Source organism: Camelus ferus, chromosome 18 (assembly GCF_009834535.1).
Source record: "Camelus ferus isolate YT-003-E chromosome 18, BCGSAC_Cfer_1.0, whole genome shotgun sequence".
Lineage (NCBI taxonomy): Eukaryota > Metazoa > Chordata > Mammalia > Artiodactyla > Camelidae > Camelus > Camelus ferus.
The window spans coordinates 37,041,813-37,055,998 of NC_045713.1; the positions used below are offsets into that span (position 1 = coordinate 37,041,813).

Genomic DNA, 14,186 nt, shown 5'->3' on the forward strand with positions numbered 1-14,186 from the left:
GTTTAAACTCTTTAGCCCTTCACAAAATTCCCACAGTCCATTTTTCATTTCCCCCTTCAATACTGGCCCTACAAAGCCACAACAAATGCACACATCTGCATACATCCAACACAAACCACAATTTATTTCTTGAAAGTGTCAGGCACTTTTACGAATCTGTGCTTTTATTATTACAGAGAGGAAATAAAATACAATTGCTTGATATTTTCGTTAAATTAAGAAGTTCAGATACTGAACTCGAGGAGGATTTCAAATCAGCAAATCTCCCTTTTCTTCTAGTCCTTGAATTTCACACTCACTCACTCAAGCCACCTGTTATCTGACTAGTTTTTAGCTCAACAGCAGCTAATTCCAGAGCAGTCTTTTGATGCATTTCTAAGGATTAAAAAAAAAAAATACTTCATATGGAGCATATTTATTCTGATCTAAAAGTAAAAAAGCAATCAATCAATCAAAAAAAAAAGCCTCATTGGGCAACAATAATAAATTGCTTAAGCCTTTTTGGGGGAAAAAGTGATTTTCCACATTTCTATTTAAAAAGCCTCATGAGTAATTCTTTTAGCAATTAATAAATCCTGAAGAAAGAAAAAAATCTATATTGCAATTTGAAAGTTTTCAGTCCTACAGATCACAATGAATTCTTTCTTTCCAAAAGATTTCTTAGCAATGATTTATTTCAATGTGCATAACAATGGAAATATTTTGCAGTTCCATATAAACTTTTAATTTTCCTTTTCAAAAGTGGGTCTTTTCTTCCCTCAAAAAGCAGAAGTGGAACATATTTCTATTTTCAGCATAAAAATGGCTATGGACAATCAAAGGTGATTATATTACAAGATTAAGGAGAATTCTGAATGTTAGAGAGGGAGCCTTTTTGCTTAGTCATTTTGCTCAATTAATCAATTTAATTTATGTGGGTTTTTTTCTTATATGTGTTATTTACCCACAGACAAAACTTATGATTTCAGGCAAATGATTTTCAGAGTTAATATCTACCTACTCAGTATTAGATATGGTTATCAAAACACTCCTTAAAAACTTAAAAAAAACTCTCAACATCACAATAACTCTTCATATTTTTTCACAATTGTTATTACTTTCAGTTTTTGTTCAATGAAGTGATCTAGATGTCAGGGTTTAAATTATTTCTATATCTGGTATCTTGGGAAGCTACAGAAACTATTTCAGGTCATCACATATTATTTGATGACTCATTATTTCACTGTACTGCAACAAACTCCAAGGAAATAAAAGTAATGATGTAAATGCCGAAGGTCCCTAAACTGGAATTGTCAAGGAGAGAACATAAAATACCCTTTCAACAAGTATGCGTTAGACTAAGCACAACACATAAAGAAAAAATTAGACTGTGCCATTCCACAGGTCCCTTTCTACTTGTGAGCCTATCATATAGATTAGCATACCTCATTGGTATTCCTTGGAATTCTTCCATTAATGTAAATGACAGATTAGATATTTGAATAAAAGCCAGAACAGAAGACTCATGCATTTTAGAAGGATGTACAACTATAAGTGTTTAAGTTAAAAAAAAACACAAAAAGGAATTAATTACAATTTGTATTTCTGGACTATTCCAGCTAATCAAAGTCAAATTTCTTTGAGGCTAATCTGTCTAATATTTATAAGAACGAATATGTTTGTACCTATATCACATACATACAACCTTTTAACCTGGCTAATCACAGATGTGTTAAATAATACAGAATATTTGCTGTTGAATGTGCAAGCTTTTCTCATAATGATGCCACTAGATTATTTATAATACATACTTGTTGAGGAAAATGTTACTGTAATATTGAGAAAGCCACTAGTTTGCTTGTTTTATAGACACAACATAAAAGCAAAAGGCGGCAACTGGCACAGTGCCTCCTATATTTAGCTCTCATCAGACCAACTGTAGTTCCATATTTCTTTGAAGTTTAGATAAATATGATTTTGCAGTCAGGTTTCATTGTGAACAGAGTATGAAACTATGAAATAGGATTTGAGATCTAACACCTTCTTAGACCACAATAATAAATAGAGTATTAACAAGACTGGCAGAGTTTAAAGTCAGAAAACATGGGTTCTAGAACCACCACTGCTTATAACACACATTTGACTTTAGGGAAAACGCTCCTTCATAACTTAATTACACATCTGTTAAGTGGGTATAATAACTGTCCTATATACCTGAGAGAATTATCAGGGGGCTTAAATGAAATAATAGACTTCATGATTTTTTTAAGGTTAAGACACTATGCAACATGAAGTACATTGTGACTTACGGACATTGATCAGCCTCCATGACTTATCACAAATTTTCAGATTTAGGATTTGGGATAATATGGGCAGAAACACAATGAGAAACCTGTTTTGGGTGAGAAAGCAGATAAGGAAAAGAAGTACCAGAAGACACATTTTCCCTTTTCTTCCTGCCTACTGCAGACTTAGAGAAAAATAAATTCTTGAAAACATATTGCTCTTTTTTGAAGTCATTACTATGAGTTCAGCAGCTTCCCTAAAAAAGTTTGTTGTTTAACATGAGAAATGGTAGCCCTTGGACTGTTTCAAATTCCAAATGTTGCCATAGAAACACAGCTTCAGACATTGGATAGAACAAACCATATGCCACTCTTTTTTTTTTTTTTTGATAAAGATTTTCTTAGGAAAAATATCCTGGAAAAACTACACTATGAAATAGGTGGAAAGATATGTTATGAAGCTCTTTGGTGGGTCATAATTGCAGAGCCTGGACCTTATTTAACCAACAAACACATTTGTTCACGTGTTAAAAGGTCGCCCTGCACTGCCCTGAGGAACTACTGTCTGGAAAAACATGACTACCGAGAACAGAGAGATTCTCTCTACTGTCCATAACAAGCTGGAAGCTCAAAGACTCATCAAACATAGCCTTGAAGCAGCTAGAGGCGAATGTGTTTTCTTACTGGGATATATTATAATATATTATTAATGTAAGTACCTGGAGAGATTTAGAGACAGAAAATTTTGGTTATAGAAGTAGAATTTTTGAGATTCCTTCTGGTCTTTGTGGCAAAAAAATTACCAATGTTTTCAAATATCACAATATTTCCATTGCTTATAAACAATATACACGTATAGCATATAAAATTTGAAAAACAAAAGAGAAAGTATATAAAAGTCCCAAGTGATTTTAACACTCATATATAATGACTTTTAAACTTCTGTATATTTTCACATAGAGGAAATAGAAAATGTATAATTTTATAGCCATATTTTTCTACTTAATTTTGAGATTTTTGCATTGAAAATAAAACCTCACATTGCCATATGATGCCAGATAGTCTATAATAAGAAGAGTAGGATTCAAGAGTATCAAACGCCAAGTGATAAATGTCTGTCTTCTTTTCTGAATTTATTTGGATGCCCTCCATTAAGAATGGAGAGTCTGCAATAGCCAAGCAGCTATTTTGAGTTTATATGAAGAAAAAGCTGAGTCATAACAACCTCAGATTTCTTAACCTTATTTTTTTAAATCTTAATTTGTTTACCTTATGTCAATTTTTTTTTTTTTTTACAGTCCAGAGGTCTTGAAAACCTGGAACGCTTCATGAATTTGCACGTCATTCTTGTGCAGGGGCCATGCTAATTTTCTCTGTCTTATTCCAATTTTAGCATATGTGCTGTTGAAGCAAGCATTCATATTTGTCAAATTTATCAATCTACATCTTTTCCACCAAATCCATTAAAAATAGGCATATAAGGCCTATCCCAAACTAAAGTTAATTTCTAATTAATTCTGGTCATGAAAGTGAGATTCAGTGAGTTATTACCTTAGACAAATTATAGTTCTTTGGCAACCTTAAGAGTTAATACAGCTTTTAAGTGTACCTGCTTGACAACTGGGGAAGAGCCTTTGTCCTGAGAATATCTGGCTCACTGATGGAGAATCATAGAATTTTAAAGCCCAGTTACACATGGGGAAGCAGCACTTTAAATCCTGATGATTTTAAGGCTGCAATCAGATAAGTCTCCTGATCCATGTTAATCTTGTTACAGTTAAATGAAGACAACCTTCTTTCATAGCTATGCTGTTCATATTTAATTTAATAATGAATATTTAAGGCAGGAATCACTGACCAATCTAGTTAAGAAGAGTAAATTGTAACATAGTCTAATAATCTCAATTTCTGCATATTAACTTTAATATATATGTGTACATATGGCTGCCATTTTCCCAAAGTCATATTTGAAAAGCCACAGAATAAGTGTTTGTGCCTCAATTTGAAGTCTTGGTTGTCTGTATGCATTTGTACATGTTGCGAATATTCTTAATGTAGATATGAGCAGTAGCTATTTAAAACTATGTACATAATTACATTATATCACTTAATCTTTGTATCAGGGCTGTTATCTCCATTTTAAAGATAAGGAATATTTCATTTTATAGAAAAGCTAAGTAAATTGCCCAAGGTCATACAGCCAGCATATTCCTTTAACAATTATTTTGTATAAATAAATGCTCACATGAGAATTTATTCAATTCAGAAAATAAAATGGAGGTGAAATTTTTCTGAGATTTTATCCAAGTGATATGAAATATTATGTTACAGTATATTTCACACAAACTTTAATTTTGTAGTCCAAGGTTCTCTAGTTTTCAGATTTAACACTCCTCTCTTATAAAGGTAAATGTTCCTGATGGGTTTTTATACTTACTTGTTTCTTGTTTGCCTATGTCTAACAGAATCCTGACATTTCTGGTACATATTGATATAAATCAGCAGTGGCCTTTTTCATTTCTGTAATTTAGAAAGGAAAAGATGAATGTTTGGGTACTGTCATTGCTCATTTTCTACGAACAGGCTCTATGACAAGTGCTTATTAGACTCATTCTCAAGTATTTTGCAAATGAATGCAACTATCTACACAGCTCTTCCTTGACTTACAGTGGGGTTATGTCCCTAAACCTATCATGAGATGGAAATAACTTAAGTCAAAAAATGTACTTAATACACCTAACCTACTAATACACCTAACCATAGATTAGCTTAGCCTACTCCAAACGTGCTCAGAACGTTTACATCAATCTATGGTCAGGCAAAAGCATCTAACACGAAGCCTATTTTATAATAAAGTGTGGAATATCTCATGTAATTTATTGAATACTATATTGAAAGTTAAAAACAGAATGGTTGTGTGGGTACAGAATGGTTGTAAATGCATCAGTCGTTCACCTGATGATCTCATGGCTGACCAGAAGCTATGGTGGTGGCCGCTGTCCAGCATCAAGAAAGAGTACCATACTATATGTTGCTAGCCCAGGAAGAGATTAAAATTCCAAATTCAGAGTATGGTTTCTATTGAATTCATATAACTTTTGCACAATCAGTAAAGTTAAAAAATCATTAAATTGAGCCAACATAAGTTGAGGACTGTCTGTATTTTTAAAGAGATGATAATGGTATCTGAATATTTTATTTTTACTTTCCAATGAACTGCCAGTTGTGAATAATGGTAATGCCTGAGCCCAATACTGTGCATGCCAAATTCTTAAAAAAAAATAGTCTCCATTAATAATGTCAATGGCTACAGTTTAATAATTCTAATGATCAAAGAAATATTCTAAAAGTTTTATGGTATTTCAAAAGATCTCTGCACTAAGGAATATTACAAATTTTCTAAGCCATCATGGATCAACTTAAAACTGAAGAAATAAACACCATATTGTTGTACAATGTCAATCATGATGGAAATGCAAAAATAACTGAATTAACAGTTAAAGCAAATGTCAAATCCATAGCAGTCTAAATGCTACAAGCCTAAATCTTCTGAATTTTCAGTCTATTGATTAAAAAGTGCAAGATACCAGTAACACAGAGAAGTGCTCATTTTAATATTTGTTACTGAGATTAATAATACTTTTTATGTAATTTGGAGATCAGGCATCTGGGGTCTGAAAACAAAGCATATAACTATATTTACATATAAATTGCTTTTCTCATTTTTGTTTGATTTAGATTTAGATTTAGATATCTGAAATTGCTGAAATTTATCTATCTGTCAAGAATCATCCATAAATTTTGGTAAAGAAAGGATTCTAGGAATTTTTCCTTCTGTGTATACTAGTGGGCATACATGAAAACTTAAATGTTAATCTCAGCTTGATATCCTCCACAGTGTGTTAAGAACTGAACAGAAACAGTTTTGCAAAGTGGAAAGATATTGAATACATCCTAATTAAAATCATTGACCAAAACAGATCAAATAAATGACATAAATCTGATGATGAGGCTCGTTCACAGTTTACATGGTATGTCACCACACATATATACAAAACCAAGAATAGATACTTCACTGAACGCATCGAGGAACTTTAAATAGGAATATATTTTAAGTTCATTGTTTATTCAGGTCTGTTCTCCAGTTAAACTCCCATGTTAATTATAAAAACAGACTACTTTTGTGAAAGAGAAGAATATTTTGGTCTTGAATACATTTTATTCAGGCAAAACCCCCAAAAGCAAACACATGGCCAACTCAAAATAAAGTCTGTGAGTCTGCTTACAGGGAGTATTTATCATCGATCTGCCACAAATGTATATATTAAATGGGAAATGTAATGTATTTGAATAAATTTCAGTTTTGGTCAATATACAGTCATTATACACAGTGAACCCCCACTATTAGATTAGTAAACACCATAAGATGTATTATTGCATGCTAGGCTCAGAAGAAGAGAAATCAGTTCTCTTTTAACCGTACAACTGCTTAACTGCGTATTTCATGGTAAGTATGCACTGCTTTGGGGCAAAGGTCAGTATGATATATACATAGTTAATAAAGGCCATAAACAAAATGAATGACTTTCTGAGCATAAAAATGGAAAACTTTATGTAGGAAATTGCTAAAGGAGCTAGCTCAGCTTTGTCATGTACAAGCTGTATGATCCTGGGCCAGTTACTGGACCTCTCTTGTGATTATTTCCTTATCTTTTAAATAGGAGTACTAATGAAACTTATCATAAAAGATTGTTGGAGGAGATAGTGAAAAATGCATGTAAGTCTCTTGGAATGATGCTGAGCATACAGTAAGTGTTCAATGAATGTGAGCTGTTATCAGTGCAAAACACTCCTGGTTCATTGCACAAAAGTATTCTTTCAATTTTGTGCTTAAAAGATAGAAATGTATGTATTCATCAATATAGTAGTTAGCTATATCTTTTCAAAAGTACTACTCAAAAGTAAATTTTAACTAAAAGTCTCTTTAGTTTAGCAAACAGTAAAAAGCTGTTCACATCATTTTGAGTACATAAAGAAGAGAATGAAAGTTGCATGGAAAGTTCTGCAGCTCCGAGATTCAACTGATTTGTGGTTTTTAGGTTTGGAGAGTCTTGGAAATACCCAATTATTCTTATGCCAAGGTCACCCTTTATGCTTTTTTCTGCAAAGAAAACTTTAAAGAGAAAAAATACAATTTTGTTTGGCAAGTATTGAATGGGGAGAGTTGAAATCAGTGTTTTATTTGTCAATTGAAGTCTAATTGACTTGTAATATTATATTAGTTTGAAATCGCTGTTCTTAATGGTAATAAGTTTAATTTGTTCAATGGCATATCTCACACTGGCTTATGACCATGATTATGCTCAATTAAATAACTCATAATTTATCTGATCATCACAATTCTAATTAATAGACAAAGGGGTCTTAGTAATGGTTTGGGCACTATTACATAAATCACCAGGGAATTAGGCTTTATGAAGTTTTCCTATTCCAATAAAAGAGCTCCAACCTTCTCATCAAATTAAAGTAACATTTCACATGCTGAGAGAATTCTAACTTATTACTAGCAAATTATTTATGTGTGAATATGGTTCTTATCTTAATTTGTAAGATTAAAAGTCACTGTACATTTGCTACCATTTTTATCAGTTTTTACAGTGACATCTTACTTATTAAAATGTACTTTATAATAAACGTGTTGAAAGGAAATAGAATGAAAAAGGCAAATTAGTCCTATACTCATTTAAATATCAAAAATTGACACAAATATAGAAAATATACCATAGATACTACTGCAGTAACACAAGCAGCTTTACTTTTGACCTCTGTAAGTCAGTTGGAAGAAAATATCTGCCCAAGCGCTGATTCAAACAGAAATATCTGTTCACTACCCTTCAAAAATTACTTGGTTTTAAAAATAACCTGAGCTATATCATATATATGTATATTATACATTTTAATTGAAGTAGAAGCTAATTTTAGTCTTAAGTATTTAACATTACTTGAAATAGCTAAATGATTTCAAAGAGGTATTGTGGCTATATAATCTCCCTTTTGAGTTTTAGATCCTCCCAAGCTGAAGGGTTATGTAAGAGCATCATTATGAAATACTATAGGCAAAGAAAAATCATTCCTGGTACCCATTCTAATGATTATATTACTGTTTTGGTGTTTGTGAGATCTGTAAATTGCAACTATATTGTAGAATGACACCAGATTTAGAGTATTTGCAAAAAGGAAATTTATGGAGTGGAATTTACTTATTGGGACACATACTGTAAAACCTAGTTTTATTCCTTCTAGCTATGCCTTTTCAAGTTCTGTACACACTTATCTCAAATTTAAATCTAACCATAATTATACATCTTTTAAATAATTACAGAATTTTGGTTCTTCAGAGAATGGTTTTCCCTCCAGCATCTCTGAGAGCTAAATAAAAATTTTAAAGCAAAAATGTGTGGGTGAGGTGTAAAAGTAGATCAGAGTACCTGTCATTTTGGATTAGGATGATTATTCATGAATTTCAGGTATTCTTAAGATGTGTTCGCAAAGTACCTTCAAATCTATTGTGTAAGGCTCTTGCTTAAAGAATTTATTTTAATCCAAAAAGAGCACAGTTCAGGCATCTATGTTAGGAGGCTAAGCCCATTAATAGTCTCATTTTGGAAACACAAGGCAATATCTTCTACAAAGGAAGAAATACTGAGAAGGAAAAAAATCTCAGGACTTATTATTGAGAGTCTATTATATTAAAACCCTTCCGTTATTTACTATGCCTAGTAAATCTAAGTTATGTTTGTATTCTGGATATATTCAGATATTGTTCTTCAGTATCAATAAACAGAAGATTTAGTGTGTCCTCTCTTTTCTAAGATACGGGCAGATATAGGTGATATTTTTACCATGCTTAGAGGAAAGTAATTTTTGCCATACATAAGAAAAACTGTCTTAGATACTCAGTTTGCTTTTCGTTTCAATTTCTCTAGAAAATTATATTAGTGACTATTACCTTTTATTATTTTTGGCAACATTCTTCACAACTATCTCTGAAAGTTAGTTAGCATGACATTCCACTTCTGCAGGGACAGCTGAAGCAAAGAGAGTGAGCTCGGAACAGAACTGAGCTCCATACTCACAACTGCAGTTTGTGTTTTCAATCTGCCGCTCAGTCACTAGGTCATTAGATCTTATTTCTACTATGTTTCCCCTGCGTTACTATATTGATACTGAACATGCTGTGTTACCTACTATCGCTGTGAACCTATTGTCAGCAGTATGAACCAGGTGAGCATATCTCCTCATAAACAGGTTTTAGTCCAAGAAATAATTAGGCTGTAAATGATAGGGATGGAAAAGTAACAAGTGTCACATCAGATAGAAAAAGAATACATTTTAAAGGAGAGGGTACAGCTCAGTGGTAGAGCACGTACTGGCATGCATGAGGTCCTAGGTTCAATCCCCAGTACCTCCATTTAAAAAAAAAAAACTTAATTATCTCCCCCCAAAAAATAAAAAAACAAATTTATAAAAAGAATACATTTTAAGAAGAAAATCTCACTTAAGGAAAGCAGAAAATAATGTATTATGGATACTAATAAAAGAAAGGGGCCCTTAGTTTCCTACATGGTATATGTGCCAAGAAGAAAGGCATATTGAAAACTAAATGAATATTTAAATTACACTTCAAGAAGGCTGTTTGAAAAAGTAACCAAAAATTTACATGAAAATCAGCAACAGAAATCTGAACACTTTACAGCATTGTACAGCTTTTGAAGTACTTGGGTAAAGTGAGATGACTTTCACAGCCAGCGGTAGCCACAGTGATTGTGGCTGGAGAATAAAAACTTTATTGCTGAACCAAAAGACTTCATACAGGTGTATGTCAGATGGGAAGAGAGATATCTATCTAGTCTCCACTGATAACATGATTTGCCTAATTGCTGTGATTTCTACCTGCTGCTTAGGTTTGTTCTTGACCTTCACTGCTATCAATCTCCAGAACGCGCCTAATCAGAGCTTCTCCTATTGGTTACTATGAGGACCTTAGTAAATTATCTGCCCTGTCCCCTCTTGATCTCAACTGATTCCTCTTCCTAGAGAGTCCTACTTGCCGAGACAAAGATCACGTGATTAGCCACTCTTACTAAACTTGGGATATTTACATTCAACATTATGATTTTCTTGTTACTTATGCAAGTACTTTACAATAAAAGGTAATACTATTATACGCATTTTATTTTAGGTTGATTTTCTCCCTTACTCCCTGTGATTCCTCACTTATTCCTAAAACAGAAAAGACGTATTATCTGATTCAGTCACAATTTCAAAAAGATTAAGAAATCATCTCCTTTCGGCAAGTTAGCATTATTTATTGGACTATGTGAATTATTACCATCGTAGATTCAAGTTATTGGTCCTTTTCATGTATAATGGATTCTGCATATGTCTGAATAGTCTTTTAGAAAAAAATGTATTTCTTTATTCATTATAATATAAAACCCCTGGGATATATAATGTGTGCAAAGACCTATAAAGTTATTTTCAAATCATTTACTCACCTGAAGTTTTGATTTTATTTCAAGTCTTAAATCAAGGGAACAGTTTCCTTTTTTTGTATATGTGATCTACATCTTGCGTGTGTGTTAATAGGTAGATAGATAGAACATACTGTAGAACCAAGTCACCTCAAATTGATTCTAAGTTGTGAAAGTATTTGCATATGAAAGCAAATTGAACATAATTTAAGGCTTACTCAATTTTATTGTTTCCTCCAGTCAAAGAAAGATGTAATTTTATAATAGTCAAACCTATGTAATCAAAATTAAGCAAAATATTCAGTGACTCTATATACTCATCAACACGTCAACAATTCTCTATCCTGCATGTGATAAGTATGAAATTTAAGTGATATTAAGTGAGGTATTAAGATGCCTTGTTGTTTCAAAAAGGCAGTCTCTTCATCTGGTATTCCCAGAGAATGTTGAACGACTCTATTTTACTTCAGTATTTGTTTTAGACCCAAAGAGGAAGACAATTACCAATAAAGAGAAATTAATATAGAATGAAACAACATATCAACTGTACAACACACAAAAATTCACTGCATATATTGAAACACTTTGAAATGGCTAACTAGTTTGCAGTAAGAGTCTATCTGAAAGGGCTAATAAGCTAATATAGCACTGTAGATTAATTTGGAAATTAAACTTTAAAAAAGAATAAGACCTAGGAAATGTAAGACTTGATTGATGTGTGTGTTTGCATGGGAGATTTAAGTAAAAGTCAAGACTGCAGTTGAGCATTACAGTATTGGTCCCAGAACAGTTTAGAGATTTGAGAGTATGGGAAGCCAAAAGGAGGGCAGAATGTGGATACATGTGTGAGAAATATTAGTTATTTATAATTAGATTTCTTGAAAAGTGTGGAATACTGATTAATATGAGAAGAATGAAAGATTAAGTAAATCTTTTCTGCTGTTGTTGCTAATTCTCATGCTGGGTCTCCTAGGAGATTATAGATGCTACGAAGTCATACTCTCATAAACCTGCTAGGTTTAAATGTATAAAATCTATTCTATGAATCTCCAATCTTGGCATTGGGTAATCAAAATATGCATAGAAAAAGTCTGTGCACTGAATACATTATTTTCACATTACTGAAACCTCTTTGGTAACCAAATAAATGAAACATTAGATTATAAAGACAGAACAATGAAAGTGCATACATATTGCCTTCTAGTATTAATATTAGGTGGAAACTTAATAGGAACAGAAGAGCAAGATACCATTCACAAAAAATTAGGCAATAAATATAATTTATAACTCTATTTCAAATAAAAACCTAACTCCAAATTTAAGAAACAAGAATATTCTGCAAGATAAAGAATGGAAGACTTCCTCCAGCATTGATTTTTTTCTTTTAAACAAAGTATTTTATGCAAGTTTTGTTCTTGGCATTACTAACTGACATTCTGGAGTAAAAATAAATTTTACTTTATAACATATATAAATTATTATTTCCCTTAAAACATATATTCTTTTATGGAATAGTTTGTTGAATAGTGTAAGGCAATGTGGCAGCGTTTTTTCATGTTCACTCATACTGTTCAAATTAACCAACAAAATATTTATTGTATGTTTACGAGCTGACTTTATGAAAGGTACAAATGAAATGAATGACCTGATTCTTGCCTACAAGGAATATATAATTTCATTACATATTAACAATTTAATTGTTGATAAGCTACATATGAATTAAAAAGTGCTACATTATTTTGTGAAACAATCATAAAACAAGGTATGTATTAAGGTAGTAATCAAACAGTACAAACAAGAAGTGTAGTAGGAGTTCAGAGACAGAAGACAGAATAACAGGTGCTCTATAAATGCCTGCTGAAAGGAACGAGTTAATTTAATTCATCCAATAAACATGTAATGAGAAACTACTATATACTGATCTGCATACTTGAAAAATTCAAAGATGAATAAATCAAGGGCCTTGTCAGTAGTAACCAAGAGATTATAAACTGAGGTACCTTGGTTTTTAGTCTAGATGGATTAAATCTTCCCAGCAAGATTGACTGCTTCACAAACCATCTATCAATTAATTAACAAGGGTCGATAGTTTTACAGAAGGCATCAAAAGAAAAGAACAAGCTGTTGGCTTGTTCTTCAGGAGTTCTAAGGTATAGATACCAATAAGCAGGATTTTTTTCATGCAAATTATGAACTCTAAAAATATGAAAATGAAATCAAATAAATACCTCCCCTGAAGAATTTGATTAGGTAGGTCATGATGTATAGAAACATATTCATGTCTGCTCTAGACAAATTGTATCCTAAGGGAAGTAGACTTAATGACATTCAGATTTCTTCTATTCATTAAAATTGCTTACTTGTTAATATCACTACTTTCCGTATTACATGTAGATTATAAAAATGCATTTTCAGGGTGCATCGCTGAATTGGCATGACTTATTTACAAAGTAGAAAAGTTTTGCTCATATTCTTATTATCCATGGTTTTATCCATGTGATCGTTATTGATTATCAACAAATAAAGATTCAAACAATTGAAAATGAAAGGTAATTGAGGTAAATACCCTAAAACATCAATGATCCTTAGAAATATAAAATGCCACATGAATGAATATTTTTTATGAGATGATTTTTTTCTGGTTCCATTCTATTCTTCTTTTGGAATGAAAGAGCAATCAGGTTATGGAAAATGTACAAAAATATTTCTATTTTGAACTAATATGTGGAAAATCAAGAAGTGTGACAAAAGACATAGAAACTAATTGAATTATCTTGAGGATATATGTCTCTAAATTTCATTGGGACAGCTCATAAGTATATACAGTAGCAGAAATCAATCAAATGGATGAAACAATGAGATAACTCATTTTCTTGTACAAAGTGACCTAAATGAAGGTAAGTTGGCTGAAATTACCATGCAAACAAAAATTAAATGCATATTTGAAATGATAATAAAGAGATGAAGAAAGCCAAGATGAGAGTAATCAAAATAAATGTGCCATGACTCAGCAAGTTATTTTTGCAACCTTAATTAACAGGTCAATTCAAATGAGTAGAGTTTTGAACAATTAAAACTTGAGAAGGTACAGTATCTTCCAAAAGAATCCAGTCAAGTCAAAGAAATTTAAGAGGTAGAAAAGAATTCTACAAAGCATAGCCTCATCGGTCCCGTAAAATGGCAGCTCTAGATAAAGCTTCTCTAGGATTTGCAGTAAGCCAAGTCATTTAACTAACATCTTTTTGGCTTGGTACATGAGGCAGTTGTAAAATTATAAAAATATAGTAAAGGAACACTTAGTTGATGATATGTACTGAAAATACATATGAATTTGAACAATGAAACAAAGTAACTGATAACTATAAAATGAGCATAGATAGCAAAAGAG

The 14,186-nt window shown here is 32.0% G+C and overlaps 1 protein-coding gene, 1 long non-coding RNA gene and 1 other non-coding gene across 3 annotated transcripts in view; 1 reads left to right on the forward strand and 2 right to left on the reverse strand.

Annotated features, from left to right (window-relative positions):
* The window catches only part of LOC116657431, a 515,932-nt gene that overhangs the window by 120,100 nt on the left and 381,646 nt on the right, over positions 1 to 14,186 (forward strand). The window lies entirely within an intron of this gene.
* LOC102509390 overlaps positions 1 to 14,186 on the reverse strand; it is a 114,539-nt gene that overhangs the window by 42,197 nt on the left and 58,156 nt on the right. The window lies entirely within an intron of this gene.
* LOC116657677 lies at positions 3,575 to 3,681 on the reverse strand. The gene has a single exon (XR_004312874.1). It is a non-coding gene; the product is annotated as a U6 spliceosomal RNA (small nuclear RNA).